Source organism: Lepisosteus platostomus, chromosome 5 (assembly GCF_059453375.1).
Source record: "Lepisosteus platostomus isolate fLepPlt1 chromosome 5, fLepPlt1.hap1, whole genome shotgun sequence".
Taxonomy (NCBI): domain Eukaryota; kingdom Metazoa; phylum Chordata; class Actinopteri; order Semionotiformes; family Lepisosteidae; genus Lepisosteus; species Lepisosteus platostomus.
The window spans coordinates 4,028,271-4,034,499 of NC_142615.1; the positions used below are offsets into that span (position 1 = coordinate 4,028,271).

General features: G+C 56.4%; 1 long non-coding RNA gene across 1 annotated transcript; it reads right to left on the reverse strand.

The window, feature by feature from the left end:
* Positions 1-1,809: 1,809 nt before the first annotated feature.
* On the reverse strand, positions 1,810-4,719 carry LOC148662565 (uncharacterized). The gene is made up of 3 exons (XR_015937123.1): positions 4,262-4,719; positions 3,182-3,251; positions 1,810-1,878 (listed from the first exon to the last, which is right to left on the reverse strand). It is a non-coding gene; the product is annotated as an uncharacterized LOC148662565 (long non-coding RNA).
* Between the last annotated feature and the right edge of the window lie 1,510 nt (positions 4,720-6,229).

Here is a 6,229-nt window from a genome sequence, read left to right on the forward strand (position 1 = left end):
ATGCAGCTCGGCCGCCCTCTCCAGCTTCTGGACGAGCTCGGGGAGACACGAAGACACCTCGGGATTCTGTCCAGCGGGGAGAGGGGGAGACACAACGCAGGGGGGATGAGGAGCAGAGACTACGCCTGGACAGGTGAGTGTGGACAGTGTGTCCAGTGAGAGTCTGGACAGGTGAGTGTGGACAGTGAGAGTGTGGACAGGTGAGTGTGGACAGTGTGTCCAGTGAGAGTCTGGACAGGTGAGTGTGTCTCTACAGTGTGTCCAGTGAGAGTGTGGACAGGTGAGTGTGGACAGTGTGAGTGTGGACAGTGTGTCCAGTGAGAGTGTGGACAGGTGAGTGTGGACAGTGTGAGTTTGGACAGGTGAGTGTGGACAGTGTGTCCAGTGTGTCCAGTAAGAGTGTGGACAGGTGAGTGTGGACAGTGTGAGTCTGGACAGTTGAGTGTGTACAGTGTGTCCAGTGAGAGTGTGGACAGGTGAGTGTGTACAGTGTGTCCAGTAAGAGTCTGGACAGGTGAGTGTGTACAGTGTGTCCAGTAAGAGTGTGGACAGGCGAGTCTGTACAGTGTGTCCAGTGAGAGTGTGGACAGGTGAGTGTGGACAGTGTGTCCAGTAAGAGTCTGGACAGGCGAGTGTGTCCAGTGTGTCCAGTAAGAGTGTGGACAGGTGTGTCCAACAGCAAGAAGCTGTCTTACCCTGTAACCCAGCTCAGGGGTGTTAGGGGGTGCTCTGTCTCCTCCCCAGATCTCACCTTCAGGCCTGCTGAAATGCCGGACCACTAGGAGACGCTGGAAACGAGGACACAAGACAGAGGTCAGGTCCACAGAGCTCACTCAATCACTACAGCAAGCAGAGACCTCTCGGCCATCAGGACTGTGGGGGTCAGAGTGTGGAGCTGTAGGGTATCGGGAGTTTAGGGGTCAGTGTGGGGAGCTGTAGGGTATCGGGAGTTTAGGGGTCAGTGTGGGGAGCTGTAGGGTATCGGGAGTTTAGGGGTCAGTGTGGGGAGCTGTAGGGTATCGGGAGTTTAGGGGTCAGTGTGGAGCTGTAGGGTATCGGGAGTTTAGGGGTCAGTGTGGAGAGCTGTAGGGTATCGGGAGTTTAGGGGTCAGTCTGGGGAGCTGTAGGGTATCGGGAGTTTAGGGGTCAGAGTGGGGAGCTGTAGGGTATCGGGAGTTTAGGGGTCAGTGTGGGGAGCTGTAGGGTATCGGGAGTTTAGGGGTCAGTGTGGGGAGCTGTAGGGTATCGGGAGTTTAGGGGTCAGTGTGGGGAGCTGTAGGGTATCGGGAGTTTAGGGGTCAGTGTGGGGAGCTGTAGGGTATCGGGAGTTTAGGGGTCAGAGTGAGGAGCTGTAGGGTATCTGGAGTTTAGGGGTCAGTGTGGGGAGCTGTAGGGTATCGGGAGTTTAGGGGTCAGTGTGAGGAGCTGTAGGGTATCGGGAGTTTAGGGGTCAGTGTGAGGAGCTGTAGGGTATCGGGAGTTTAGGGGTCAGTGTGGGGAGCTGTAGGGTATCGGGAGTTTAGGGGTCAGTGTGTGGAGCTGTAGGGTATCGGGAGTTTAGGGGTCAGTGTGGGGAGCTGTAGGGTATCGGGAGTTTAGGGGTCAGTGTGGGGAGCTGTAGGGTATCGGGAGTTTAGGGGTCAGTGTGGGGAGCTGTAGGGTATCGGGAGTTTAGGGGTCAGTGGGGGGAGCTGTAGGGTATCGGGAGTTTAGGGGTCAGTGTGGGGAGCTGTAGGGTAGATGTGGGGCACCGGGCCCACCACAGGGCGGCCGGTCCAGTCTCGCGGAAGGCGACCGGGTCAGACTTACGGAAAAGCACCGGGACTTGGGCCGGGACCTCTCCCGCTGCCAGTCCGGGTTCGGCCTGACCGGTGTGACCTGTGAAGACGCCAGACAGCCCATCTCCGAGACAGCTCTGACCACACAGCCCAGCCCAGTCGTGTCGAGACTAGGGGCCTTGGGCAGTCTCTACAGTGTGTCCAGTGAGAGTGTGGACAGGTGAGTGTGTACAGTGTGTCCAGTGAGAGTGTGGACAGGTGAGTGTGTACAGTGTGTCCAGTGAGAGTCTGGACAGGTGAGTGTGTACAGTGTGTCCAGTGAGAGTCTGGACAGGTGAGTCTGACCAGTGTGTCCAGTGAGAGTGTGGACAGGTGAGTCTCTACAATGTGTCCAGTGAGAGTGTGGACAGGTAAGTGTGTCTCTACAGTGTGTCCAGTGAGAGTGTGGACAGGTGAGTGTGTACAGTGTGTCCAGTGAGAGTCTGGACAGGTGAGTGTGTACAGTGTGTCCAGTGAGAGTCTGGACAGGTGAGTCTCTACAGTGTGTCCAGTAAGAGTCTGGACAGGTGAGTGTGGACAGTGTGTCCAGTGAGAGTCTGGACAGGTGAGTGTGTACAGTGTGTCCAGTAAGAGTGTGGACAGGTGAGTCTCTACAGTGTGTCCAGTGAGAGTCATGACAGGTGAGTGTGTCCAGTGAGAGTGTGGACAGGTGAGTCTCTACAGTGTGTCCAGGAAGAGTCTGGACAGGTGAGTGTGTCCAGTGTGTCCAGTGAGAGTCTGGACAGGTGAGTCTCTACAGTGTGTCCAGTGAGAGTGTGGACAGGTGAGTGTGTACAGTGTGTCCAGTGAGAGTCTGGACAGGTGAGTGTGTACAGTGTGTCCAGTAAGAGTCTGGACAGGTGAGTCTCTACAGTGTGTCCAGTGAAAGTCTGGACAGGTGAGTCTCTACAGTGTGTCCAGTGAGAGTCTGGACAGGTGAGTCTCTACAGTGTGTCCAGTGAGAGTTTGGACAGGTGAGTGTGTCCAGTAAGAGTCTGGACAGGTGAGTGTGTACAGTGTGTCCAGGAAGAGTCTGGGACGTCCAGAGGCAATCTGTGCTCTCAGAAGGCCATAATGGACCTGCAGCTTGGTGTTCCTCAGACCCGCGACCCTGTCTCTTGAGCCGAGGCGTGTCCTCAGTCAAGATCACCACTGGAAGTGTCTCTCCTCGTCTGGAGGTGCTACCGTGAGACCTGGTCTGTCAAGCGCTTTGCGCTGCTATGTGTGTGAAAGGTGCTCTATCAGTGAAGTTTATTATTATTATTATAATACAGCGAGCGCTGCTGGGGGCGGAGAGGCCAGTCGGAGGAGGGCTGGACGCTGGACACTGGACGCTGGACGGCGGGCGGGAGGGGTGGACTTACGACGCCTCGCCGGGCCCGGGTCCTGCTGCGACCACGCACGGCCGTGCGGCATCTCTGTCGGTCCATCGTCCTGCCGAGACAAGCAGAGTCACAGAGGGGAGGGGAGGGGGCGGAGCCACACCGCTGGGCGGCTTGTTCCCCACCCCCGCCACTCTCTGTGTACAGTAGAGCCTCCTGTCCTGACTGGAGGAGCTCACCCAGCTGTGTCTGGAGAGGAGCCAGGGTATCGGCTTTGTTACACACCCCCGCCACTCTCTGTGTACAGTAGAGCCACCTGTCCTGACTGGAGGAGCTCACCCAGCTGTGTCTGGAGAGAAGCCAGGGTATCGGCTTCAACCACACGGACTGGGCGGCTTGTTCCCCACCCCCGCCACTCTCTGTGTACAGTAGAGCCTCCTGTCCTGACTGGAGGAGCTCACCCAGCTGTGTCTGGAGAGAAGCCAGGGTATCGGCTTCAACCACAGAGCTGGGCAGCCTGTTCCCCACCCCCACCCCCCTCTGTGTACAGTAGAGCCTCCTGTCCTGACTGGAGGAGCTCACCCAGCTGTGTCTGGAGAGAAGCCAGGGTATCGGCTTTGTTCCCCACCCCCACCACCCTCTGTGTACAGTAGAGCCTCCTGTCCTGACTGGAGGAGCTCACCCAGCTGTGTCTGGAGAGGAGCCAGGGTATCAGCTTTGTTCCACACCCCCGCCACTCTCTGTGTATAGTAGAGCCTCCTGTCCTGACTGGAGGAGCTCACCCAGCTGTGTCTGGAGAGAAGCCGGGGTATCGGCTTCAACCACAGGGCTGGGCGGCTTGTTCCCCACCCCCGCCACCCTCTGTGTACAGAAGAGCCAACTGTCCTGACTGGAGGAGCTCACCCAGCTGTGTCTGGAGAGGAGCTGGGGTATTGGCTTCAACCACACGGACTGGGCGGCCTGTTCCCCACCCCCACCACCCTCTGTGTAGAGGTGCAGCTCCTCTCAATATCTTTTTACAGCACGATCACACCCATAAGAGTGGAGTAACGGTAAAAAAAAACAACTTATTTCTCCACTTACTTTGTTAGTTCTTGCCAGCGGCGCTTTTGACCGACTTACCGATTTCACGGGGATACTGAAGAGCGATTCTGTTTATTAAGCGCTATATAGGTCTTTCCTCCTCCTCTCTCTTCACTCCTCTGAGCTCACGGGGCTCCGGCGCCGCCCCCCGCTAGAATCCGCCGCTCTGTGACGTCAGGCGGCTCATTGTGACGCCCCCGTGACGTCAGCCCCCGACGCGCTCACGGCTTGGCCGCGAAACAAAAATGGCCGCCATTTTTCGCGGTTGTTTTTTTTTTTGGGGCGGACATTTTATTTTTCCAACTCTCGGCGGCCAGCCGGGTGTCCCTGTACGACCCCGGTAGTCGCCACCTCGGACAGGCAGGGGAAACGGGTCCAGCTGTTTCCGGCCCAAGGGTGACAAAAGCTGCCCTTGAATTTAAAGACAAAATCACGTCGAGGGCGCATTCAGCACCCCCACGTCCAACACGGGTTTCCGTGGGGTGGGGTTCAGTGAAAGTAGCACCCCCCCCGACCCCCAAGTCAAAGAAAGACCAACCTCCACCCCGCTCTAGCGCCCAAGGGCGGACATTTCGGGCCACGCCACGTCCAAAAAACACGGGTCCCCCCCGTCCTGCGGGGAAAAGAGACGCCATTTTCTTTTCCGAGCGCTGCGTGGGACCTCACGACCCCCCCAAAAAAAACGGGCTTCGCAGACGAGGAAACCCAGGCACGTCGACCTCTCTACAACACCACCCGACCGTTTCTGTTTCAGACCGTGGGAAAAAAAATAAATAAATAAAATGTCGCCCCTCACCGACCGCCGCGCAAAAAAACACAACTTCACGCTACAGAAACGGGCTGTGTGTGTGTGGGGTGGGGGACACGGGAAAAAAATAAAACCTGCGTGTTTTCGGCAGAGTAAGCTCAGCGGGGAAACTCCCTGAATCTCGGGGTTGCTTCTTGAACCCCGAAAACGACCTTTTTTCTCTGTCTCTCTCGTTTTCTTGGTGTCTGGGACGTTCACGAACTCCGCCGCGTCGGTGCGATTCCCAGCGGGACGTGAACATAACCCCCCCGTGGGGCCACAGCGCCCCCGTGTGGCCGAGAGGACCACCACCCGCAGGGCTGAGCTTTTACTGCCGTGTCCCGCTTTCACTCCGGCGATGAAGGAGGGAATCAAGGAGGAGAATTAATATTGTGATCCACCAGTCCATCACAGGACACACACACACACCCTGGACAGGACACCAGTCCATCACAGGACACACACACCTTGGACAGAACACCAGTCCATCAAAGGACACACATACAAACCCTGGACAGGACAGCAGTCCATCACAGGACACACACACACTCACACACCCTGGACAGGACACCAGTCCATCACAGGACACACACACACTCACACATCCTGGACAGGACACCAGTCCATCACAGGACACACACACACACCCTGGACAGGACACCAGTCCTTCACAGGATACCAGTCCATCACAGTACACACACACACACACCCTGGACAGGACACACACACACACTCCAGGGGTCTTTAAAGCAGGGCTGTCCAGTCCTGGAGGGGTCAGTGTGTGTGTGTGTCTGCAGAGTCTCCAGGGGTCTTTAAAGCAGGGCTGTCCAGTCCTGGTCCTGGAGGGGTCAGTGTGTGTGTGTGTGTCTGCAGAGTCTCCAGGGGTCTTTAAAGCAGGGCTGTCCAGTCCTGGTCCTGGAGGGGTCAGTGTGTGTGTCTGCAGAGTCTCCAGGGGTCTTTAAAGCAGGGCTGTCCAGTCCTGGTCCTGGAGGGGTCAGTGTGTGTATGTCTGCAGAGTCTCCAGGAGTCTTTAAAGCAGGGCTGTCCAGTGTCTCTCTCACAGTGTGTGTGTCTGTGTGTGTATCAGAGCCAGTTAGCTTGATGGTCACAGTCTGTATCTTACTGTTTGTATGTTTTAGTAACAGTTAGCTATTATAGCAGTTTGCTGTTGATTTTTTTTTATTTATAAATATATATTTTGTATTGATTTCCTTTGTCAC